Genomic DNA, 26,771 nt, shown 5'->3' with positions numbered 1-26,771 from the left:
GGGGTTAATACTGAGTTTTCTCAGAAACGTAAGAAATATATTGGTGTGCCTTACAAAAGTGCCCAGGAAATACAGCAACATCCTTGGTCTAAGTTCTCTTGGTTGGGGAAAGTAATGCCTGTGGATTCCCAAGGGTTACTCTGACTGAAATAAGTCATGGAGAATGGAGTGCAGAGAAAAATTAAAGGAAAAATGAGAACAGAGTACAAATGTAAAGTATAGAAGAAAATGAGGAAGGAAAAAAGATAAGAAAAGGAAAAAGACAAGGGCAGAGAAAAGAGGAGAAAACAAGATCAGTGGAACGGATATGAAGAGAACAATTCCGAGGTTCATTTGCTCCTTATGTGATGTGGGAAGCATAGGCTTGCACCAAGAAAGAACAGCTGGTATGAGAACTCATGAACTGATCTGAACCACCATGTCTCTTTTTTAATCTTCTTTTTCTAATATCAAGTAGGGAAAATTTGTTTCTACTATCAGCTGGGGATGTGATTAGACACCAATAGTTTCAATATTAGCTTTAGTCCTATTGGTTTATCAAGGAAAATGTGCTATAAAAATCACATTAAAGTATTCCAGGTCAAATTTTATCCTGTTCATTCAGTCAGCAATTTTTTTTTTCAATTATTACTATTTTTAAGTTTAATTTTACTCTCAGTGTGGGGCTTGAACTCACTACCCCAAGATCAAGAGTTGCATGCTCTACCAACTGAGCCAGCCAGGCACCCCAGTCAGCAAATACTTATGGATTGCTTGGTATGCCCCAGACACTAAGGATATAAAAATGAATGAGATCCTGTTCTTGCCTTCAAGATGTTTATGATCTGGAAAGGGACATGGACAAGTAAACAGATTTGCAGTACAATATGTTAAGGTATTAGGATATAAGTAAGCAGAGGATGTTACTGGCTTAGAAGAAGGCCCTTGATTCAGCCTTGGAGGGGATCCAGAATGACTGCCTAGCGAAGGTGACATTTAGGCTGAGTCCCAAGTTGGCAGATTACAAGGTGGAGGGCAGGAAAGAGTAACTCCAGGCAGGGAAGCAAAAGCCCAAAGGCAGAGAGTATGCGGTCCATTCAGAAGTTGAAGCCACTTCAGGAAGGTATGAAGGATGTTTGCATGATCCAGTTTTTTGTGATTGTTGTACTGCTTTAGAAGTGTACATTATTGAGACTTGATTATGCTTACTAGAGCACAGAAAGTCTAAATCCTTATTTTGTAGCAGGATTCTCTTTTAAGATGAAGGTATCAGAGGGACATCTGGATGGCTTAGTTAAGCGTCTGACTTCCTGCTCAGGTCATGATCTCACAGTCTGTGGGTTCAAGCCCCGTGTCATGCTCCGTGCCGACAGCTCAGAGCCTGGAGCCTACTTCAGATTCTATGTCTCCCTGTCTCTCTGTCTGTCCCCTGCTTGCGCTCTCTCTCTCTCTCTCTCTCAAATATTAAAAAAAATTTTTTTGTAAAAGATGAAGATATCAGAAATTGTACTTCTGGTCTATAGATTTTAAGAAGAAAATGTAAATAAAGCACAGTCTTTGAATTAGCAAATGGTTATTAAACTTCTGTGCAATAAAGGAAAGAAGGTGCAAGGCATAGCATATCCCCCCGCCCCGCCATTTTTTTTTTTTTTTTAGGATTTTATTTTTAACTAATCTCTGTGCCCAATGTGGAGCTCAAACTTACAACCCCTGAGATCAAGAGTCGCATGCACCATTGACTGAGCCAGCCAAGCGCCCCAGCATATCCCTTTCTTATCCAACTTTTGGATTTGATTGTATTCTGCTTTGTTTTTAAGGAGGTGTATGTGTGGAAGTTTAGGGTCTTTGTTTAGTTGGTTAGGATCTTTGAGTTAGGGGGGAGGGAAAGGATTTCAAGAATAATTGCTACTTTATGGCAGAACAAAAGAAATACATTTAAAAAGCTCTTTTTTTTTAACGTTTGTTTATTTTTTATTTATTTATTTATTTTTAATGTTTATTTATTTTTGAGACAGAGAGACAGAGCATGAATGGGGGAGGGGCAGAGAGAGAGGGAGACACAGAATTGGAAGCAGGCTCCAGGCTCTGAGCCATCAGCCCAGAGCCCAACGCGGGGCTCGAACTCACGGACCGCGAGATCGTGACCTGAGCTGAAGTCGACGCTTAACCGACTGAGCCACCCAGGTGCCCCTAAAGCTCATTTTTCTGATCTCCCCTATTGAGCACAAACAAGACTTAGGGAACATTGTTAGACAGTTAATTCAACCAGACAAAGCATTTAACATTATTCTCTATGTAAAATCTGTTGTGGACATGGATATAGCTGCATTAAATAAAAACCTTATGTGTATTCATTGGACAATACTGGGATTTTACCTGGAGTAAAAGAAAAAAAAAAGTACTATATGTAGAGTAGGGAAGAACATGCTTGGAAAATAGCACACAGATTCAGTGGTCATTTCTCAGTCATCTTCTTGACCCTGTAGCACCTGAAACTCCCTCCTTGCACATTAGTTTCGTTTGACTTCCAGGATGCCACTCTGTTGGTTTCCCCCCTCCTCACCAGCCCCCCCCTCCCCCCCCCCCCCCCCCCACCTTTTAGCTGATTCTTCCTTATCTCCTCAGCCTCTAATGAAGGAGTACTCAGATTAGTCCTTGCATCCCTTCTCTGTTTATACTCATTCCCTGGGTGCTCTCTTTCAAGACCTCAAATACCATTTATACCCTGACAGCTCTCAAGTGTATAGTACTAGCTTGGATGTCTTCCCTTGAACTCAAGACTCCTATCCAACTGCCTACAAGATATCATCTCCACTTGGTTATTTAATAGCTTCTTGAGCTTAACGTATTCAGCAAATTAATTATGGAACTTCTCTTCTCAAACATGTACCTCTGCCAATTCTTCCCCATTTTAGTTTCAGTTGTATTGAACATATGGAGGACTCTCCCTTGACTCTCTTCCTTTTCTTGCTCTCTTCATCTAATCTACTAGTAGGTCCTATGAGCTCTACCTTAAAAAACATCCAGGATTTGAACACTTCTCACCACCTCCCCTGCTTCTTTTAGAATAGCCTTCTAAATTGTCTTCCCTCAGTCTAATCTGAACAGTGACCAGAGTCGTTTTGTTAAGTTTATATCAAATCATTCCACTCCTCTGCTGAAAACTACTCACTGGGTCCCACCCATGTTAAAAATTAAAGTCCTTACAGTGATCTAAGAGGCCACATAGCATATTCAGTGCTCCCCCAGCTGCTCTGACCTCATCTTTTATCACTTTCTCCTTGTGCTCTGGACACATTGGTCTCCTTGCAGTTGCTCCAGCATGCCAAGCCTTGAACTTCTTAGTGGTATTCTTTGCCTGGAATACTTCTTCCAGTTACCAGTATGGTCTCCTCCCTTACCTCCTTCAGGTTTCTGCTCTTGTCACCTAGTTTGTGAAACATTCCTTGACCATCCTATTTAAAGTAAAAGCCATCTCCTGCCCTCTTCATTCCTTCTTCCCTTTTCCTGCTGTATTTTTCTCCACAGAACTTATCACTGTTTGAGGTACTATTCATTCATTCATTCTTCACATATTTATTGAGGGATGCCTACTATGTGCCAAGCACTGTACTGGGGACTCTCTCTACTATAGTCTGTTTATTATTTGTCACCTGCCACTGGAATGTAAATTTCCTGATGACTAGGACTTTGTTTTGCTTGTTGCTATATTGCCATCTCCTAGAATAGTGTCTAGCACATTGCAGTTGAATGAATACATTTATTCAGATTTTAAACAAAAACGTATTGAATGTATAGGGGATTGTGTACCAGATAATGAGGGAAAGATATGTATAAATAATACATTGTTCCTGCCCTCAAGTTGCTCAGTCTAAAATATGCTTATTTTGACCTGAACAGTACTGTGTTCTCTAACAGGATAAAGTGTTACATCATTTTGGAATTGGGGAGGTGGAGGTAAGGACTAGTGTGCAAGGGTATGGATCTCTCCAGAGGTGAAGTCTTGCTTTATCAGGCTTATCAATAATTTGTGTACTGGTTCTGGGAGGGCAGGATTGCTGATAGCTCACTGCATTACTGGCTTTTTGGATTATAATTTCTGTTTAGTTTTGTCTTATTAGAGCAGGAGCTGCTTTAAAATCCTGCTATCAGTCTTGGTTCTTTTTAGATATCTTCTAGGAACCTCTGTCACAGCCACTTTTTTCAAGATAAGTGAAGGAGTTTACTATCTTTACCTTCCTCCATATCTGAAAGTTCTTTTCCAGAAACTGTGGTCATCCATGTACTAACTGTTTGGTCTTGAACCTCTCAGAACCTCAGTTTCTGCACTTGTCAAATGGAGATAATGATAAATGACATCAGTCTTTCTTCTTTTTAAAAAATTTTTAAAAATTTTTAAAATTTTAAAAAATTAAAAAAAAATTTTTTTAATCTTTATTTATTTTTTTTTTTTTAATTTTTTTTTCAACGTTTTTTATTTATTTTTGGGACAGAGAGAGACAGAGCATGAACAGGGGAGGGGCAGAGAGAGAGGGAGACACAGAATTGGAAACAGGCTCCAGGCTCCGAGCCATCAGCCCAGAGCCCGACGCAGGGCTCGAACTCACGGACCGCGAGATCGTGACCTGGCTAAAGTCGGACGCTTAACCGACTGCGCCACCCAGGCGCCCCTAATCTTTATTTTTGAGAGACACAGAGACAGCGTGCGAGTGGGGGAGGAACAGAGAAGGAGACACAAAATCCGAAGCAGGCTTCAGGCTCTGAGCTGCCAGCACAGAACTCAATGTGGGGCTTGAACTCACAAACTGCGAGATCATGACCTGAGCTAAAGTCAGACGCCCAACCGACTGAGCCACCCAGGCACCCCGACATCAGTCTGTCTTCTTATGAGGATGAGATGAGTAAATACTGATTTTGAGAGTGGGGCAGTAGAGAAGGGAAAGAGAGAACAATTTCCTTTTTTTTTATAAAGTATTTTTTAAAAGTTTATTTATTTAAATTTTTTTAATCTTTTATTTATTTTTGAGAGAGCAGGGGAGGAACAGAGAGAGGAAGACAGAATCTGAAGCAGGCTCCAGGCCCTGAGTTGTCAGCACAGAGCCTGATGTGGGGCTTGAACCCGTGAATGGTGAGATCATGACCTGAGCTGAAGTCAGACACTTAACTGACTGAGCCACCCAGGTGTCCCTAAAGTTTATTTATTTATTTTGAGAGAGAGGGAGAGAGAGTGTGTGCTAGTGGAGGAGGGGCAGAGAGAGAGGGAGAGAGAGAATCCGAAGCAGGCTCTATACTATCATCACAGAGCTCGATGCAGGGTTTGAACTCACAAACTGTGAGAATATGACCTGAGCCGAAATCAAGAGTCAGATGCTTAACCAACTGAGCCACCCAGGTGCCACTGAAAAAAAAAAATTTTTTTTCTTTATGTTTATTTATTTAGAGAGTGTGAGCTTGGGAGGGGCAGAGAGCCGAGAGGGGGGGACAGAGGATCCGAAGAGGCCTCTGCGTTGACAGCAGTGAGCCCGATGTGGGGCTCGAACTCACAAACTGTGAGGTCATGACCTTAGCCAAAGTCAGATGCTTAACCAGCTGAGCTACCCAGGAATCTCCAAAAAACTTTTTAATACGCTTATGTTTCATTTCTACCGAGAGTAGTGAAGATTTTTTTTAATATATATATTTTTAAATGTTTGTTTATTTTGAGAGAGAGAGAGTGTGAGCAGGGGAAGAGTAAAGAGGGAGACAAGAAAATCCCAAGCAGGCTCCACGCTGTCAGCACAGGGCTTGACGTGGGGCTCGATCTCACAAACCGTGGGATCGTGACCTGAGCCGAAACCAAGAGTTGGTTGCTTAACTGAATCACCCAGGAGCCCCATAAAGATTTTATTTTTAAAAACAAAGATGTTAGGGTCCTGGGTTTGGGCTTTAGGGTTAAACGTTAAAAAAAAATGATTATTTAAAAAAATACATTAATATATTGTTTTCTATAGAGTAACAGGTTTTTAGAAAATATTTCCTTGTGTTTCTACTCAGGTAATTACTTTTGTATTACAGAAGGGCAGTGAAATACTAGAACCCCACCCCAGGCTGTGCAGTGAGCTGGTGTCTACGTAGGCAAACAACCATTTCCTTTTAGGTGAAGTTGGAGTTCAGGAAGTACTATTTGAAGAGGCTCAAAGGGATTGATGATGATAACAACAGCAATAATAGTAGTGTCTAACTGATGAACCAGGCATTTTATGTAGATTGTCTTATTTTAACAGCATAGCAACCACATGAAGGCTGGTGCCTTGAGAAGTACAGCAGTGTAGGAGTAAAGAGCATAGACTCTGGGGTCAAACTTTCTATACTGACTTCACAGCTTTGCCGGTAGCTAGCTGTGTGGTCTTGAGTGAGAAAACTGCCTCTTCTTCCTCTTCTGTAAGATGAAGGTAATAATAGTAACTGCTTCATGAGGTTGTAATGATTAAATGATGTAAGCCCTGTAAAGCACAGTACTTGGCATATAGAAAGTGCTCACCAAATTTTATTGTAATAAAAGTAGATGGAGAAACAGAGGCTTAGAAAGAGGGAAGTTAATTTGCCTTAGTGACACAGCAAATATAAATGACAGAACAGTAATTTGTGTCTGGGAAGTCAAACTCCATTTCCCTTCCTTCCTTTCTTCCTTCCTTTCTTCCTTCCTTCCTTCCTTCCTTCCTTCCTTCCTTCCTTCCTTCCTTCCTTAAATAGGCTCCACATGGGGCTTGAACTTACAACTTTGAGATCAGGAGTTGCATGCCACTGACTGATCCAGCCAGGCACCCCATTCAGCGCTCTTGTTTCTTAACCATTACATTGTACCGCCATTATGGATTGAGGGTGAGAGCCTGGACAAGAACCACATTTTGTCCAACTTGAGGTGAGCATAGATCTAAAGGTCACACTTGGGTTCAGACCTATGGAAGCTTTATTTGTGCTCTTTTTTTTTTTTTAAACATTTTAAATTTATTTTTTGAGAGAGCGAGGGCAGGGGAGGGGAAGAGAGAGAGGGAGACACAGAATCTGAAGCAGCTTCAGGCTCTGCACAGAGCCTGAAGCAGGGCTTGAACTCATGAACTAGGAGATCATGACCTGAACTGAAGTCAGACACTTAACCAACTGAGCCACCCAGGGACCCCTTTATCTGTGCTCTTAACACTGTAGCATGTACTGGTTATTCTCTGAAGTGATTGTTCCTTAGATCCAAACAAATGAATGAGTGATGGGTTATTTATGGTCTGCTGAGGGGTTGAGTGTTCCCTGGCTGGGGCCAGGAAATGGAGCTGAATAAACACCTGTATCTTACCCACTGCTCTTGGACCTAAGTAGGAGCTTGTCTACTGTCTTTTGTTATTATGATTGTTACTCCTTATACAACTGGTAATGATGAGAAGCTGAGCAGTGTATATATCAAGCACTTTATTTTTTATTTTATTCATTTATTTTTAAAATTCTTTCTCTCTTTCTTTCTTTCTTTCTTTCTTTCTTTCTTTCTTTCTTTCTTTTGTGCGAGTCAGGGAAGGGAGCAGATGGAGAGAGAGGATCTCAAAGAGACTCCACGCTCAGTACACAACCCAACTCGGGGCTCAGTCCCATAACCCTGGGATCATGACCGGAGCCAAAACCAAGAGTTGGGTGCTCAACTGACTGAGCCACCCAGTAAATATTTTATTTTTAAGTAATCTCTACACCCAACATGGAGCTCGAACTCACAACCCCGAGATCAAAAGTTGCATCCCCTCCCAACTGGGCCAGCCAGGAGCCCCTACATTGAGCACTTTATGTGCCATGCATTTGACATAGATTATCTCATCTAGTCCTTAATGTAACAGTATGAGGTAGTCACTCCTAACCCTATTTTATAGAAACAGAGAGATTAGGAAACTTGCTTAAGCTCACATAGTGTGTGTGGTGGAGCTGGGATTTGAATACACAGTCTGACTCTAGAGTCCACATTCTTGATCTCTATACTCTATTGTTTCTATTCTTTCCTGTGTAAAGTATATAGTATATGGTAGGTGGCTTAGTAGGTCCAGTCCTATTTTCCCATCTGAAAAATGGGAAGATTTTGACTATTGGGCTAGAAATAAGGAGGCCTGTGATCTTGTCCTAACCTTGTCACCAACTTGCCACATCCAGGACTTCACTTTTCTTAGCCTCATTGTCCTCATTCATTAAACAAAAGGGTCACTCTAGATGGTCTCTGAGATCCCTTCTAACTCTTAATGTTCTGATTGACCATATGAAGTAAGGAGAATAACACCTGCTCAACTCCTTGATTTTGGAGTGGTGGTATTTGTGAGGTTTTAGGGAGTCTGCTTTGTGTAAGGGAAGATGCCAGATTTTAGGACAGAGAACATTGCTTTCCTAAAGAAGGTAGGTCTGGGCTCTTTTTTGAGGGTGGTTGCCTAGGGAACCTAGCCTCTGGCCAGCAACTGTCAGGAATGCTTTGGTTAAGAGTTGGCTACAGATAACTAAAACAAGCAGCACATTTAGGTTTCACTTTCCACCCCGCCCCCGCCCAGCTACCTTTCCTTTTCATGCTCCCAGTTTGATACACTTGTATATATTAGTATTTAACAGGAGTTTGTTATTTAAATCTTTATTGTAATCTTATGAGGTAAGTACTATTCTAAATATACAGTTAATGAAAGTGAGGCAAATAGAGTTAAATAATTTGTCCATAGTTACTCAAGTGGAAAGTGGTATTCAACCCACTATGTTGTACTGCCTGGTAGGAACTTAAAAAAAAAAAAAAGCAAAGGGAGGACTCTTTATTTATTGGTGGTGTTTTGTTTTGTTTTTTCTTTAAAAAGTTTTTTTTAAGTTTATTTATTTTGGTAGAGAGTGTGAGCAGGGTAGGGGTAGAGTGAGAGGGTAGAGAGAGAATCCCATTGTGGGGCTTGAACTCATGAACTGTGAGATCATGACCTGAGCCGAAATCAAATTGGACACTTAACCCCTGAGCTACCCAAGTGCCCTGTTTTTGTTTTCTTTAGAATAGTAGACTCTTGGAGTTGGAAAGAGCCTTTACCATAGTCAGTCTCCTTGCCTACTATCTGCCATCTGGTTACAGGAACGCTTTCCATCATCCCCCTGACAGATGATCACCCAAGTTCTTTTTGAATACTTCCATTGCTGGGGAGCTAGCTCATTACTTCTTGAGGAATCCCATTATATGTGACTTGTTCTCTTGGGTAAGAGATTATTTCTTGTTTTGAAATTAAATCTAATTGAGATGACTTACCAGTTTTAGGCCTGTCTTCTGGAACCATTTAGGATAATTATGATCCATCTTCCATATACCAATCTTGTTAATGTTTGAAGACCCTTTTCCTATTTATAAGTCATTTGTAGTTTTCTCATAGCATCTAAACTTGCTTTCAGTTTGGATTGGTCTGCACAAAGCAGTCTCTATTTTTTATTGCTTTGCAAGTGCAGCCTTGCAACAGATCTATGCTTCACTTCTTATGGTTAGGCACAAAGTATGGGCTCTTTCCACATCTTTGGAGAACGAATAAATGGTGAGCTGAGTCTCTACAATAGTATATGAGTCTGAAGGGTTTGCAGTTTCCTACTCTTGTAATCTAATGTCCATTAGACTGTTGCCCTGTACACACTGTTAGAGCTCACAAAATGGCTGGAAGTTTATCCGGGCATTTGACAAAATTGCATTTACTTCATCAGGCCACTAGGTGATGAACAACTCACAAACCCAGACTTTCAGGGGCAGTTGTATACAGGACAGTTTTAGATTGTAGTTGGAAAGGCCATCAGAAGTCATTTGGTACAACCTTATTAAAAGGTCTTTTGGGGATGGGGGAGGGGAAACATGTCTTGTGTATACTTTGTCTTTCCCAGCTTTATTCCAATTTTAAATATTAATTTGAATAGGGTACTTCTTTCTCTGAGTGATCTTAGAAAAGGGGCCTGGGTGGTACTTTCAAGGTTCTTTTGTGCCCAATTATGTATATGTATATTTTAAAGGTTTTATTTTTAAGTAATCTCTACCCAACGTGGGGCTCAAACTTATAGCCCTGAGATCAAAAGTCTCATGTTCTACCAACTGAGCCAGCCAGGTGCTCCTGTATTTTATCATAATGTAGGAATGATGTCTTGGCTTGGTTTAGGATTCTCAAATAGTCGTTCTTGCCACTACAAAGTCTACATGCAGCTTTCTCCTGTCTTCAGTTTCAAGTGATACACATGGGAAGTCCAGTGCCAATAGGATTGTTTTTCCTTGTAAGTAATTACCTGTCCTTTCTCTTTGGAAGTTTGTAAATTTTTTTCTTCATGCTTAGATTTCATCATGATATGCTTTGGGTGTGTTTCTTTTTAAAGTAACTCTGCTTGCCCCTTGTTAACCTTTTTTAGATCTAAAAACTTAAGTCTTTTCTTAACTCAAGGAAGTTTCCATCTGTTTCCAACCTTCACAGAAGAAGAAACTGTCCAGAAAGGTGACTTACTCAAGGTCACGCAGCTAGTTAAAAATGAACTTCAAGCAAATAACTTGACTTCTTTGATGACCTATATTTTCATTGTACTGAATATTGCTCTGTTGAGAGGGCCAACATGAAAAACTTGGGAAATTTTTTAGTGAGACACGAATTTTGCTGAGGGTCTGTGGGGACATGAAGAAGGACAAAGAGATGATAAAATTAATTATGATTAAAATGTGGCCCATTTGGGGGCTCCTGGGTGGCTCAGTTGGTTAAGTATCTGACTCTTGATCTCAATTTAGGTCATGATCTCACGTTTTGTGGATTTGAACCATGTTTCTGGCTCTGCGATGACGGTGTGGAGCCTGCTTGGGATTCTTCCTTTTTCTCCTTCTTTCTTCCCCTCCCCACTCATGCTTGCAAGCTCTCTCTCTCTGAGACTTTCTCAAAATAAATAAATAAAAATGTGGCCCATTTGAAGAACTATAAAATTCACAAGGTATCCCAGTTACTGGAGTTAACCCAGAGCTCTAAAACTTAATAAAGCTAGTTTTGCAAGGGAGAAAAACTTGATAAAGCCAGGAAGTTTATTGAACACTTGGATAACTAGATACTTAGTTGTCAGGAGTTGGATAAGTATGGTCATGCCCTGTTGTAAATATTGGAAAACATATGAGTATCTGAAGGCTTGGAGACAGACATCATAAATTGTGTCTTATCAGTGGTCTGGTTTCTGTTTTGAGTTCCAGCCTGGGACCCTTTTCTGCTGGGAACCACCTGTCCCTGGCTCTGTTGATCTTTGGATTTCCCCAGCCCTCAGTCCCTTTCAGTTTTGAAATGAAACCTACCCCACCGGGTGAGGTCAGGTACTGAGAGAACTTTGACAGCTCATACCAGGTTGTTTTTTTTCTAGAGTCTGGTATGTGACTGTGTGAAGTGTAAGGTTCAGCAGGCTGTGATATAGACTAATTGATGGTGAATCACCTGTTGGGTAGGGCCCAGGTAGTGCCATTTCTTTGGGTAACCAGGAAAACATGTAGACCAAATACGTTGTCTTTCATCCTCAGACACTTGAAACTTAAGAGTACAGTCACCAGAGATCTGCCATGATCTCTCTGCCTTGGGTTACTACAGAAGGAAAGACATTGTTTTATTTCAGTGTCTTTTCGCCTCATTTTTAGAACCTCCATTCTTTTCAGGAAGGAGCCAAGTCCTTGGCCTCTTTCTGCTGCTCCAGCTTCTAAATGTTTATACTGTGCCTCCTGGAATTGCTGCTTTGATGTGAAGTGTCTCCTCTAGATACCCCTAGACACACATGCCCTGCCCCAACCCCTTCACAGAATTTAGCTTCCCCTTTTCCCTTTGTTGTGAAACTAGTTTCCATGATGCTATAGCACTTTGCTTGGAATCTTTATAAGTGGTACTGGCTCTTTCTGTAACTCACCCCATACCACTTCCCCCTGATTTTACCTGACTGTCCCCCAGCCACATCCCTCAGCACTGCAAAACTGCTTCCAGACTTTCAAATACTTTTCCACCTTTGAGACTTCTGCTGGCCAGCAAGGTTACCTGATCCTTGTCCTTGAGTACAGTTAGCATCTGTACTCAACATGGGGCTCAAACTCACAACCCCCAAATCAAGAGTTATATGCTCTACTGACTGAGCCAGTCAGGTGCCCCTCATTCTCCCATGTTTGTTTAAAATTTTAGTGTTTGACCTCTCCTCCTGGGACTCTGGCCCAGGCTAGGGGATTGGTGGTCAGGTTTGGCCTGGGTCTAGTGATTCAGGGTAGACGGTGGAATTAGGGAGCTTGGTGTTAACATCTCAGATGTGGGCAGATGGGAAACTGTAAGATCTGAACACCAGAGCCATCTGGGGTGGAAAGGACAGAGAAAATTTAGCATCTGAAGCAAAGGATATCCTTTGTAGGTTCCTTCCCTCTTCTGCTCATTTGGAAAAAAATTAAGGGGCGCCTGGGTGGCTCAGTCAGTTGGATGTCGGACTCTTGATTTCAGCTTGGGTCGTGAGCTCGCAGTTTGTTAATTTGAGCCCTGCGTCAGGCTTCATGCTGACAGTGCAGAGCGTGCTTGGGATTCTCTGTCTCCTTGTCTCCCTGTCTTTCTTCCCCTCTCCCACTTCTGCACGCCTGCGCGCTCTCAAAATAAATAAATAAAAATAAAAAAATTTTTACAAATTAAGTTTTTTTATAACAGTTTTAGGTTCACAGAAAAATTGAGGGAAGATAACAGAGATTCCCATGATTATTATTTTTAAGTAAGCTCTATGCCCAGTGTGGGGCTCAAACTCACAACCCTGAGATCAAGAGTCACATGCTCTCTCTCTGCTCCTCTCCCCTGCTGCGCACGCTGTCCCTTTCTCTCTTTATTTTATTTTATTTTTTTTTAATATATGAAATTTATTGTCAAATTGGTTTCCATACAACACCCAGTGCTCATCCCAAAAGGTGCCCTCCTCAATACCCACCACCCACCCTCCCCTCCCTCCCTCCCCCCGTCGACCCTCAGTTTGTTCTCAGTTTTTAAGAGTCTCTTATGCTTTGGCTCTCTCCCACTCTAGCCTCTTTTTCTTTTCTTTTTATTTTTCCTTCCCCTCCTCCATGGGTTTCTGTCAAGTTTCTCAGGATCCACATAAGAGTGAAAACGTATGGTATCTGTCTTTCTCTGTATGACTTATTTCACTTAGCATAACACTCTCCAGTTCCATCCATGTTGCTACAAAGGACCATATTTCGTTCTTTCTCATTGCCATGTAGTACTCCATTGTGTATATAAACCACAATTTCTTTATCCATTCATCAGTTGATGGACATTTAGGCTCTTTCCATAATTTGGCTATTGTTGAGAGTGCTGCTATAAACATTGGGGTACAAGTGCCCCTATGCATCAATACTCCTGTATCCCTTGGGTAAATTCCTAGCAGTGCTATTGCTGGGTCATAGGGTAGGTCTATTTTTAATTTTCTGAGGAACCTCCACACTGTTTTCCAGAGTGGCTGCACCAATTTGCATTCCCACCAACAGTGCAAGAGGGTTCCCGTTTCTCTACATCCTCTCCGGCATCTATAGTCTCCTGATTTCTTCATTTTGGCCACTCTGACTGGCGTGAGGTGATATCTGAGTGTGGTTTTGATTTGTATTTCCCTGATAAGGAGCGACGTTGAGCATCTTTTCATGTGCCTGTTGGCCATCCGGATGTCTTCTTTAGAGAAGTGTCTATTCATGTTTTCTGCCCATTTCTTCACTGGGTTATTTGTTTTTCGGGTGTGGAGTTTGGTGAGCTCTTTATAGATTTTGGATACTAGCCCTTTGTCCGATATGTCATTTGCAAATATCTTTTCCCATTCCGTTGGTTGCCTTTTAGTTTTGTTGGTTGTTTCCTTTGCTGTGCAGAAGCTTTTTATCTTCATAAGGTCCCAGTAATTCATTTTTGCTTTTAATTCCCTTGCCTTTGGGGATGTGTCGAGTAAGAGATTGCTATGGCTGAGGTCAGAGAGGTCTTTTCCTGCTTTCTCCTCTAGGGTTTTGATGGTTTCCTGTCTCACATTCAGGTCCTTTATCCATTTTGAGTTTATTTTTGTGAATGGTGTGAGAAAGCGGTCTGGTTTCAACCTTCTGCATGTTGCTGTCCAGTTCTCCCAGCACCATTTGTTAAAGAGACTGTCTTTTTTCCATTGGATATTCTTTCCTGCTTTGTCAAAGATGAGTTGGCCATACGTTTGTGGGTCTAGTTCTGGGGTTTCTATTCTATTCCATTGGTCTATGTGTCTGTTTTTGTGCCACCCTTTCTCTCTTTAAAACAAAACAAAAAAAGAGTCACCTTCTCTTCTCAGTCACCTGACTGAGCCAGACAGGCACCCCGAGGTCCCCATTATTTTTGAAAAATTGATCTTTAATTTTATAGGGAATATAGTAATATAATCTAAAAAAATGAAAATCGGTAGACATTTTGAATTCTCTTGTTCTCCTCCCATACTCATTTCACTTATTTTTGTATTCCTCAAAGGTGGTAACCTGTTAGTGTTTGAAATGTAGCTTCCAGACTTTTTTCTTTGTGTTTACATACATGTGTATGAACCCAGAAAAAGAGTTATTTTTGTGTTTATTTATACAAATGGGGTCACATTTTATGTATTATTTCAGTATTTCTTTGATTCAGTAATGTACCTTGATAATATTTCATGTTGATACATAAAGATAACTTCTCCTTTATTTTGGCTACTGTGTAGTTTTTTTTTGTATAATAGATACACTGTGTATAGCTACTTTCCTAGTGAGAGACATTAAGGTATTTCCATTTTGATGCTATAAGTGATTCTTGTTGTGTTTTAAATTTTTTTTTTTCTTCTTTTCAACGTTTTTATTTATTTTTGGGACAGAGAGAGACAGAGCATGAACGGGGGAGGGGCAGAGAGAGAGGGAGACACAGAATCGGAAACAGGCTCCAGGCTCCGAGCCATCAGCCCAGAGCCTGACGCGGGGCTCGAACTCACGGACCGCGAGATCGTGACCTGGCTGAAGTCGGACGCTTAACCGACTGTGCCACCCAGGCACCCTCTTGTTGTGTTTTAAATGTTAGCATTCTTTCCTAGGGCTTCTTTTTTCCTTTTCCTCATACTCTTCCTAGGTGATCTCAACTTCTCTGACAGCTCCACTTAACCATCTACACATGGATGATGTCCAGATCTTTCTGTGGACCACAGTATCCAACTGCTCATGTAGACAACATCACAAGGATGTTTTGCATACTCGGCAAAATGCAGCCTCCTGCTCTTCCCCACTTGCTCCTCATCCATTGTCCTCATCACATGTAAGTAGCACACTCTTGATAGGCCCAAAGCCTGGTAGTCATTCCCTTCCCCTCCTACAGCCAGCAACCAGCCTATCACTAGGACTTTTCCTCCCCATTATTTCTTGGATCCAGTTGCTTTCTTTCCTTCTTCATTGCGGGTACTTTGTCCCTTAGTTTTCTGATTTATAAAATAGAGTATTTGTGAGTACTAAATAAATTAACACACATAAAATGCTTAGAACAATAGATTGGCACCCAGTAAGTGCTATGTGAATATTGATTGTTGTCATCATCATCGTCACCGTTGTTGTTGGGGTCTTCTCATCTTAGTGTACATAATCCATTCTCATATCTACCTCCAGTCTTGATTTTATCCTTCCCTACCTCTGTTCCATTCTGCACATTGTAGCCAGAGTGATCTTTGTAATATATACAAATGATCATGGTCTAACTTTCCTGCTTAAAAAAACTTCGGTGATTTTGCTATTGGGCTTTTACATGTACTGTCACCCCCATCTGGAATGCTTTTTCCTTGGTCTTTGCATGGTGGTTTGTTTTTTTGTTTGTTTGTTGTTTCGATATACCTGTTTCTAAATGTCATCTTCTCAGAGAGGCCTTCCCCTGACCACCTAATTATTCCAAAGTAGCCATTCCTATGCTTTCTATCACATCACCTTTTTTAATCTTTGCATAACACTTATTAATATGTTATTTTTCTGTCTTATTCATGTATTTGTTTATAATCTCCTTCAATTAATTTTTTTTAATTTGTTTTTTAAAGTAGGCTCCACACCCAGTGTGGGACTTGAGCTCATGACCCTGAGATCAAGAGTTGCATGTTCTACCAACTGAGCCAGCCAGGCATCCCTAGTCTCCTTCAATTAGAATTAAATTCTCTGAGAAAGACAGATACATGTTTTCACTCATATGTGGAATTTGAGAAATTTAACAGAAGACCATGGGGGAAGGGAAGAAAAAAACAGTTACAAACAGAGAGGAAGGCATTTTATAAGAGACTCTTCAATACAGAGAACAAACTGAGGGTTGATGGGGGTGTGGGGTTGGTGGAACAGGGAAAATGGGTGATGGGCATTGAGGAGGACACTTGTTGGGATAAGAACTGCGTGTTGTATGTAAGTGATGGATCATGGGAATCTACTCCTGAAGACAAGAATACACTGTATACACTGTATGTTAGCTAACTTGACAATAAATTTATATTAAAAAAAAGAATTTTCTGAGAATGAGGGTATTGTTTGTTTTATTCGCTATTCTCTTCCTAATGCCTAGAACAATGCCTGGCACGTTGTAGGCACTCAGTGAATATTTGTTAAGTGAATTACAAAACAACTTCGCATGTCTCAGGAGTCCCTTTTTGGTCTCCCCAGCATCATTTGCTTCAGGACACCTTCTACTTTGGCTTCCCTACCCCCCCATCTCTTCAGATGTGTTTTCTTGCTGCAAGAATTTTTTATATTATGTTCCCTTTACTTAGAACACTTTTCCTCAGGGTGCCCAAGTGGCTCAGGTTAAGTGACAGTTTTGATTTCAGCTCAGGTCATGATCTCTTGGCTCGTGAAATCAAGCTCATGTTGGGCTCCACGCTGACAGTGCTCAGAGCTTGCTTCTGATTCTCTCTCTGCCCCTCACCTGCTCACAGTTGCTTCTTCTCAGAGTAAATAAGCTTTAAAAAAGAAAAAAGGATCACTTTTCCTCAAGTGCTCTGCCACTGCCTGGGTATCTCCTATTCATCCTTCAAGTTTCAGCTTAGGTGTAACTTCACCTGACTGTCTTTTTTTTTTTTTTTTATTGTTTGTTTATTTTGAAAGAGAGGGATAGAGAATCTCAAGCAGGCTCTACTGTGTGTCAGTGCAGAGCCTGATGCAGGGCTTGATCCCATGAACCATGAAATCATGACCTAAGTTGAAATCAAGATTTGTACACTTAACTGAGCCACCCTGGTGCCCCATGACTGTCCTTAGTCTTCCAGCTCTATGTGCATTACCTTTAATTATACATACTGTAATTATTCGTCTCCCTTACTAGATGGTAAGTTTTGTTGGGCAAAGGCCTAGGTCTTGCTTACTATGTATTCTTAGTGCTACTGCTTTGGGCTGGAAGCATCTCTTGAGATGAGGTGCTGGGTAGGAGTACCCAGAGTAGTACTTGAGGACTAAGAAGTGTGCCTTAGAATGTCAGAGTAAGGTCTAGTCATTTGGCCCTAGCTCATTGTCATTCTCCTTATTCCATCTTCGGTGATTCCAGTATTTTCTTGAATGAGCCATCTAACATGCTTGAGATGAATCATCTAATACACTTGTCTCTCTCTCAGATATATTCACAAAATCAGGGTAGGTCTGGCAGAGAACTTGCCCGTGGAAGGGAGCATGAGTGCTGAGGATAAAAGTTGGGGATCTGGGTAGGCAGATTATTTACTCTTGAGTGGCTGAGGGCAGAATAACTGAGAGTGGAATGCAATCCTCAGCAAGGAAAGAAACAAAAGGCCTTAGGGATAAGGTGAGGCAAAGATGAAACAGGAAGCTGAATCATTAAGTCAGAAACTTAGAGAATCAGGATGGTGGGTGGAGTGTAAGAAAGGACAGGGCAAGCAATTCAAGATTAAGGCCATAAATAATCTTGGGGATTACGTAAATCATCTTTTGGCATTCTCATCTCTTTAGTGTGGAACCAGCTTTTGGATTAAAAGAAGAATCAGGTAGTTGACATATAAAGGTTTGAGCTAGATTTCACATTAGTTTGTATTTTAGAAGTTAATTACCTGAATGTGAAATCCTCAGAAATCCAACCATGTACCTTTCTCCACACTTCAGTTTCTGCTCCGAAGAGCTGACTTCCCCTCCTTTTATTTTTTTATTTTTTTATTTTTTTAAGTTTATTTATTTTGAGAGAGAGCGAGAGAAGACAAGTATGAGCGGGGGAGGGGCAGAGAGAGAGGGGGAGAGAGAGAATCCCAAGCAGGCTCCACACTGTCAGTATGGAGCCTGATGCAGGGCTGAAACTTACGAACTGTGAAAACATGACCTGAGCCGAAATCGAGTCAGATGCTTAACTGACTGAGCCACCCAGGAGCTCCTCCCTCCTTTTAAATACACTAAGTTTAACTAGCTAATTTTCAAAAAAAGTTTCCTGTACAGAAGCCTGTAGCAATCTTGGTGCTCCCTTTAGGTAGGCTGAGGATATTCCCTTTACATAGAATGATCACTCTTTCAGGCTGTATCTCCTACCAAACCATGCATAGGAACTGGCTTCAGCAGTCTCAGGAATTCAGGACTCTGCCTAGCCTGAATCTGTGAAATTTCTGTCTGAATTGTGGGGAAGGACATGGGAGTGTAGATTCTGTTGGTGAGGCATAGTAGTAGTGGAAGACTGGGTGGGTGTGCATAGATGAGAGATTTGAAGCTGTATAGGCAGTGGGCTTCAAAGTTTCTGACCTGGAATGGTCTTTGAATGTATGGCAGTGTTAGTGTGCTCTAATATATGCCAAATAGAGAATCTTGGTGATTGGTGCCAGTCATTAGCCCTTAGAGGCATTCTATATGCTTTTCTGTGTGGCCTGGAAGTCTTCTACAGACTGACCAGTAGCTGGCATCACGGTGGGTACCTGGGGAGAATCACGGGGATAGGAGCAGTACTTACTAAAGAGGGATATATTCTCTTTTGAAGGTTGGATGGAGTGATTATGTGCACATCCTGGGCAGTCTAAGGCCCAGTCACCTTGCCTGTGTGAGGCAAGGTATCTGTATTCCCCTCCCAGGGCTCTGCTGGGAAAACCAACCTAAGAGGGCCAGAGATCATGGCCACTCTTAGTGATTCCCATAGGAATGCTCCCCATCTTTGACTCCTCTGTTGTTTAAGCCCCATGCTCTGATGACCTGCCTTCTGTTTTCTGCTTTGGTACCTTCAAATTTCATAATCCATTCTGACTTTTCTTTCTAGATTACTCCATGCCTAGCTTGATTCTTGGTTCTACATAGTCCTCTAATTTTGACATTGCCAGTCAGCTTCAAGTGTGGGCCTTCCTCCATGAGCCCTGTTCGTAGAGGTATGATTTTGAAGCTTTAATGCATCAGAATTACCCATGCAGGCAAAGGAGGAGGTTGCTGTATACTTACTTAAAATGCAAATTCCAGGGTGCCTGGGTGGCTTGGTTGGGCATCCGACTTTGGCTCAGGTCATGATCTCATGGCTCATGGGTTCGAGCCCCATGTCAGGCTCTGTGCTGACAGCTCAGAGCCTGGAGTCTGCTTCAGATTGTGTGTCTCCCTCTCTCTCTCTGCCCCTCCCCTTCTTGCACTCTGTCTCTGTCTCTCAAAAATAAATAACCATTAAAAATAAATAAAATGCAAATTTCTGGGGCACCTGGGTGGCTCATTCAGTTAAGCGTCTGACTCTTAATCTCAGCTCAGGTCTTGATCTCAGCTCTGGGTGTGAAGCCTACTTAAAAAAAATGCAAATTCCGGGGGGCACCTGGCTGGCTGAGTTGGAAGAGCATGTGATTCTTGATCTCGGGGTCATGAGTTTGAGCCCCACAATGGGTGTAGAGATTACTTATAAAAAATAAGGGTGCCTGGGTGGTTCAGTGGCATCTGACTTTTGATTTCAGCTCAGGTCATGATCTTGCAGTTCGTGGGTTCATGCTCCACATCAGGCTCTGTGCTAACAGTGTGGAGCCTGCTTGGGATTCTGTCTCTTTCTCTCTCTCTCTGTGTCTCTCCCCTGCTTGCTTTCTCTCTCTCTCTCTCAAAATAAATAAAAATAAACATTTTAAAAATATAAAAAATAAATAGGGGTACCTAGGTGGCTCAGTTGGTTAAGTGTCTGACTCTTGGTTTCATCTCAGGTCACGCTCTCAGCCCTGAAAGGGGTTCTGCGCTGACAGTGTGGAACCTGCTTGCGATTCTCTCTGCCCCTTCGGTTCCCCTCTTCCCTCCCCCTTTATACAAAATGTACAGCCACTCAATACAAAGTAACTCCATGTTACTCTCTTAGTACCTCATTTGCTTTCATTAGACCCCTTACTGCTTTTTTAATAGTTTGTCTTTCTTGCCTACCAGATTATAAATTTCATTAAGGTAGGGACCTTCTTGCTAGAGGTTGTATTTTCAGTGCCTAGAGGCATTCAGGAAGTATTTGATGACTAAATTACTCCTTACCTTCTTGTCAGTACCCATGTGGGTTCTTTGTGGCTCTGCACAAACTCTCATCCTTTGTATGTGTTGTTGCCTCTGCCAGAAGCACCCTTACTCTCATCAGCTGGTCAGACTTTTTCTTGTCCTTTCCCACTTCTCTGAGCAAGTCTTTGACTTTCCCAGGCAGTGCTAGTTCAATAGAGTTAGCACTTTGGTCCTCTCAAATGGACTTTTTGCCCTGTGTGGTGATTTTATCTGTGTAAGAGATAGATGGTATTGCCCTTGGTTTACCAAAAGCTGTGAGAGGTGGATTAACTTGGAAGCGGTTAGAACTGAGATTCAAACCCCTATGTATCTGTAGAGCCCTCACTCAATCCACCTTGCTTGCTCTAAAAGAAACCAAAGAGACCTAGAGACACTGAAGTGAAAGAGATGTTGTTTTTAATTAGGTAATGGAAGTGTGTGTTTGTGTGTGTGTGTGTGCGTGCATGCATGTGTGTGCGTGTGTGCATGCATGTGTGGGAGGGATGTTCCCTGTTGAAAGCCCAGGAAAGAGCAGAAGCTAGATGGTGCATGAAAGGCTGTGGCCCCATGGTGTGTAATGAGGCTTCTGTGTTGCAGGCCTGAGGAGAATCTCAGATTTCTGACCTCTTCCTAATTTCAAGCCTGGGTATTCAACTGTCAGCAGGGCCTCTTGGACCTGTATGTATCATTGGCTTCCTAAATTTAGTAGCATATGGTAGGAATGTTTGATTACAGTGATTTGTCATTTTTGGTGATAGTATATGAAAGCATTTAACACAGGGCCTTTTGCACACTGTAGGTTTCCAACAGGTGACAGAGTATGTGAGAAATATTTTGAAACTGTTAAGTCTTTCCCCAGGTCCCTTAACTCTACTCCTGTGCCTCCTACCCTCAGGCTAAATAGGAGATAGCAACATGGATTCCACCTTTGGGAACTTGCTGATTCCTTGTTGGTGGCTTTATGCTTAGGCAAGAAGTGTAATTGATTTCCACATATCTGAGAGCATATATATCTGGACCCTGTCCACCAGATTACTCAAAATCTTACCCCAGACTGAAAATGTTACCTTGGGCAACTTTCTTGGTAGGTACCTAGGCTTGAGAATCTTAGTGGGGAAGACTGCGAATCTCTAGGATGGTCATGCGAGGTGGTGAATGTATGGGGGTCGAACATGAGTTTAACTTAGCCAGGATAGCTTATTGGGTGCAGACATGGAGGAAGGGATAAAATAGGGAGCAAAATGGGCTCAACTCTTTGTAATTTTCTGCTCGTAGGAAGGTGTACGCACTTGTGTGCCAGGGGCAGAGCTCTGGCCTGCTGTGAGAGTCAGGTTTACTCCTGGCTGCCCTGCAAGGCATTTGGGATTTAGTAGGAGATGAAATAGGAAATCTGAATCCCAGATAGCTTTGCTTCAGATCTTATAGATCTGTAGGAAGGAAGTGTGCCTCCCAGGATCTCTCAGTCCTCTGAATCACCTCCTACATGCTGAAATAAGGAATTCCATCCAGATGTATGGGGGTGTCCCTTCATCCTTCTTAGGCTCCATCAACTTGCCTTGATCTTAAGCTTTTATCCTTTTCCCCCTGTCACTGACCTGGCTTCTGGAAAGGAGAGGGAAAAGGATGAGGAAGGAAGGGGAGAGTTAAATAACTTGTGGGGGGTAGGTGGATTTGTGGTCCTTAAATCTTTTCTGGAACGAAGTGTAGGTGTGAGGAGGAAGTGAGTGAGTGGGGAGAATAAATAAAGGCTACTGGTACCACTTGTCTGGCACTCAGCCTGGACCCCTGCTTAGTATTATCATGTTCTTTCTGTGTTGTTTCTCTTCTCCTTTTTAAAGCATAAGTGTGTATGCACATGTAATTTCATGTCAGTGGAATCATACCTTAATACTGTTTTTCTTACTTACACTGTTTTGTAATTTTCTTTAATTTTTTCTCCAGCTTTATTGAGATATAATTGACAAATGATTATCACAATATGGTTGTCGCCTGACATAGTTACCTATTTTTGTGTGTGTGTGGTAAGAGTCATTTTATAATTTTTTATAGACACTTTATCATGTAAATAAATACAGAATAAATGGCTAAATTATATTTCTATTTTTTAAATTAAGTTTATTTTTGTGAGAGAGAGAGAGAGAGAGGGAGGGAGGGAGGGCCGGCCTGCCAGGCAGGCCCATGTGTGGGAGAGGCATGGCAGGGGGAACAGAGGATCCAAAGTGGGCTCTGTGCTGACAGCGGAGAGCCTGATATGGGGCACGAATTCATGAATCTTGAGATGATGGCCTGAGCGAAGTTGGACGCTTAACCAACTGAGTCACCCAGGTGCCCCGCTAAATTATATTTTGTTGTATGGATGTACCATAATGCATTTTATTCTTCAGTATTGAATATGTTTATCTCATTTGTTATCAATGGGCCCTTCCCTGACCCCCTTACTTAAAATTGTAGCAAACCCCCTTTCTTTCCTTTCTCCCTTCTCTCCTTTATTTTTGTCTATAGCATTCAGCACCATTTGGTACATACTTTTCTTATTTATTATTGCCCACCACCCTCCATTAGAATGTAAGCTCCATGAAGACAGATTTTTTTTTTCTTTTTTTATTCACTGCTCTGTAGCTGTTGCTTGAAACAGTTCCTGGTACACAATTGGTACTTGATAAATATTTGTTGAATGAATGAATTTGTTGGACTTTTGGTGTACTTGTTGGGCTTTTTTTTTTTTTTTTTTTTAAGTTTATTTTATTTTGAGAGAGAGCACACATGCATGTGCGAGCAAGGAAGGGGCAGAGAGGAGAGAGAAAATCCCAACAGGTTCCATGCTGTCATGCAGAGATCTATGGCGGGCTCAATCTCACAAGTGGTGAGGTGATCTGAGCCAATATCAAGAGTCAGACACTGAGCTGACTGAGCCACCCAAGCTCCCCTTTGTTGGGCTTTTTAAAATTGTTTTAATGTTTATTTATTTTTGAGAGAGAGAGAGAGAGACAGAATGTGAACAGGGGAGGGGCAGAGAGGGGGCAACACAGAATCTGAAGCAGGCTTCAGTCTCTGAGCTATTAGCACAGAGCCCAGTGTGGGGCTCAAACTCACAAACTGCCAGATCAGGACCTGAGCCAAAGTCAGACATTTAACTGACTGAGCCACTTAGGCACCCCTGATGGGCTTTTTATTTGCAGTTTTTTAGCAATCTCTGCATCAAGCATGGGGCTTCAACTCACGACTTCAAGATCATGCGTCGCTCTCGACTGAGCCAGCCAGGAGCCTTCTTTGCAGCATTTATGTCATTATGTGCATTCTGTGATAAACACCCTGTACATAATCTTTGTACACTTGTCTACTTACCTTCTTAGGATGAATTCTAAGAAATAGAATGGCTGATTTAAAGGATATACACATTTATTAAATTTTTAAAAAATGTTTATTTATTTTTGAGAGAGAGAGAGAGAGCATAGGGGCAAAGAGAGAGGGAGACACAGAATCCAAAGAAGGTTTCAGGCTCTGAGCTGTTACCACAGAGCTCGACACAGGGCTTGAACCCACCAACCATGAGATCATGACCTGAGCCGAAGTTGGGCACTTAACTAACAGAGCCACCTAGGTGCCCCAAGGATATACACATTTAAAATGTTGGTTCATGGAACCAAACTGCCCTTAAGAATGTTAACTTCTAGGGGCACCTGGGTGGCTTGGTTGGTTATGTGATTGACCCTTGATTTAGGCTCAGGTCATGATCTCACAGTTTGGTTGGTGAGGTCAAGCCCCACTTCGGGCTCTACACTGACAGTGCAGAGCCTGCTTGGGATTCTCTCTCCCTGTCACTCTCTCCCTCTCCTTCTCACACTTGTGCACGTGTGTTCACTCTCTCTCTCTCTCTGTCTGTCTCTCTCAAAATAAATATTTTTTTAAAAATGTTAACTTCTTCCAACAGAACATGAGATTGTCTATTTCTCCACATTATTAGTAATACTGGGTTGTATATTTTTCATCTTCCCCATTTGACAGGTGAAAAGTGGTCTTGTCACTGTAAATATGGTGGTTGAGAATGTGACTCTGATATGATGTGATGTGATATGGTATATGATTCTGGAGCCAGCCTGCTGGGGCCTGAATTCGGACATAACCACTTACTGTGTGACCTTGGGTAAGTCATTTAACTTCTCTATCCCTCAGTTTCATCTTTGATAAGGTAGGTATAATAATAGCTCCTATTTCGTGAAGAATAAATCAGTTAATCTAAAATGTTTCAAATAGTCATGGAGATATGTCATTCAAGTATTTAAAAAAAATTTTTTTTTAACATCTATTCATTTTTGAGAGATGGAGAGAGAGCATGAGTGGGTAAGGGGCAGAGAGCGAGGGAGACACATAATCTGAAGCAGGCTCCAGGCTCCAAGCTGTCAGCACAGAGCTCAAACCCATGAACTGCGAAATCATGACCTGAGGTGAAGTCAGATGCCTAACTGACTGAGCCACCCAGGCGTCCCTCACTAAGTATGTTTTAATGTTTCTTTGTATATTAAAGATTGAATATCTTTTCAAATGTATTTTTGACGTTTATATTTTTTGAGTCATTGATCCATGTCCTTTGCACATTTTTCCAGTATTATTTTCTTAATAATTCATAAGAGCTAAAGTGTTGACCATTATATATGGTGCAGAATTGTCCCCAGTTTGTCATTTGTCTTTTGACTGTGTTTATGCAGTTTTTTGTTGTTGTTGGGAAATTCTGCATTTTTAGGTGGTCAAAATAATCTTTTCTTATAGTTTTTCCTACTGCTAGGCCAATATTTAGAAAAGGCATGCTTCCCTACCTGAAAATTATAAAAATAGTTATTCATTCTCTTTGAATACTTGGGGTGTGTGTGTGTGCGCGCGTGTGCATGTGTGTGTGTGTGTGTGTGTGTGTGTTTAAACTTAATCTTTAAGTATTTGATCCATCTGGAATTTATTTTGATATGAAGATAGCAGTAGATATCTGGCTCTATTTCTTTTCAGTTGTGTACTGTCCCAAACCTGTTTATTAAAAAAGAAAGAGCAGCAGCCTTTAATCTTTAATCTTCCTTCCCCTAATTTGAAAGTAAGATATCCTAGAGATAGCAAATCTCCATTTCAGAGAATGAATTTCATGTTTGGACTCAGTAGTCATTCAGTTGCTAAGCTGTGGGATGAATATGCTGTGTAAAGCAGTTTGGGATCAGAACTCACAGCTTGACTCTAAGTGATGAGACTGCTGCATTCACTAGTGTAGGCTTCTCTGCTGGCTCTTCTTTGGAGGCTCCTTCTAAATAGGTCCTACTTTGAGGACTGCTTTGAAGGGGCTATTGATAATTTGGAATGGTAAATTCTGTGTCTTTCAAAAAACAAATGAAGTAATTGTAGTGGATGTTTCCTCACTCCAGCCCAGAGTATTGGTAGTGTATTTATAGGGGGTATTGAATGGTAATGAACCCATTGTCTTCTACCTGTGCCCTCAGGTAGAGCAGCTCTTTTTGGAACTCTTGTTCCATGGGGTGCCTGGGTGGCTCAGTCAGTTAAGTGTCTGACTTCAGGTCAGGTCATGATCTCACACTCCGTGAGTTCGAGCCCCACATCGGGCTCTGTGCTGCCAGCTCAGAGCCCGGAGCCTGTTTCAGATTCTGTGTCTCCCTCTCTCTGACCCTCCCCCATTCATGCTCTGTCTCTCTCTGTCTCAAAAATAAATAAAGGTTAAAAAATTAAAAAAAAAAAAAGAACTCTTGTTCCATCTAGTTTCTTGCCTCTGACTCAAGATGGAGGGAGAGTGGGTCTTATATAACAGAGTGTTCACATATCCCATGGCAGCTGTCATCTGCTAAAGATGATGAAGAAGGGTAGCTAATTCTTACAGGGCATATGTTATGTGCCAGCAGCTGTTCCAAGCACTTTACATATATAAAGTTTTTATGAGATGGGTGTTCTGTACTGGGTAGAATAGTGTCTTCCCAACAATTCATGTCCACCCAGAACCTATAAATGTGATCTTATTTGGAAGTAGGATCCTTGTAGATGTAATCAAGTTAAGATGAAGTCATACTGGATTAGGATGGGCCCTAATCTAGTGACTGGTGTTCTTATATGAAGAGGGAGACACAGAGAGAGAAGATGTCCGTATGAAGATGGAAGCAGAGATTGGAGTTGTGCTGCCACGAACCAAGGGATGGCAAGGATTACTGGCAACCACCAGAAGCTGGAAGAGACAAGGAAAGATTCTCCTCTGGAGCCTTCAGAGGGAGCATGACCCTGCTGAAACCTTGATTTTGGACTTCTAGCCTCCAGAACAATGAGAGAATAAATATCTTTTGTTTGAAGTCACCCAGTTTGTAGTGTT

General features: G+C 41.6%; 1 protein-coding gene across 15 annotated transcripts in view; it reads left to right on the top strand.

Moving 5' to 3' along the window:
* The window catches only part of ASPRV1 (aspartic peptidase retroviral like 1), a 111,737-nt gene that overhangs the window by 5,762 nt on the left and 79,204 nt on the right, over positions 1-26,771 (top strand). For 11 of the 15 annotated variants that reach the window (XR_007462240.1, XR_007462241.1, XR_007462242.1 and 8 more), the window contains 2 exons: positions 15,084-15,266; positions 24,428-24,566. The gene's annotated coding sequence lies outside the window, so the exon portion shown is untranslated. Of the gene's footprint in view, positions 1-15,083; positions 15,267-18,177; positions 19,312-24,427; positions 24,567-26,524; positions 26,756-26,771 lie in introns of those variants that run through there. The other 4 variants (XM_049651609.1, XM_049651604.1, XR_007462238.1 and 1 more) reach the window with 3 other exon arrangements.

The sequence above is a fragment of the Panthera uncia genome, assembly GCF_023721935.1.
Source record: "Panthera uncia isolate 11264 chromosome A3 unlocalized genomic scaffold, Puncia_PCG_1.0 HiC_scaffold_11, whole genome shotgun sequence".
Lineage (NCBI taxonomy): Eukaryota > Metazoa > Chordata > Mammalia > Carnivora > Felidae > Panthera > Panthera uncia.
This window is presented reverse-complemented; position numbering and strand designations above follow the sequence as displayed.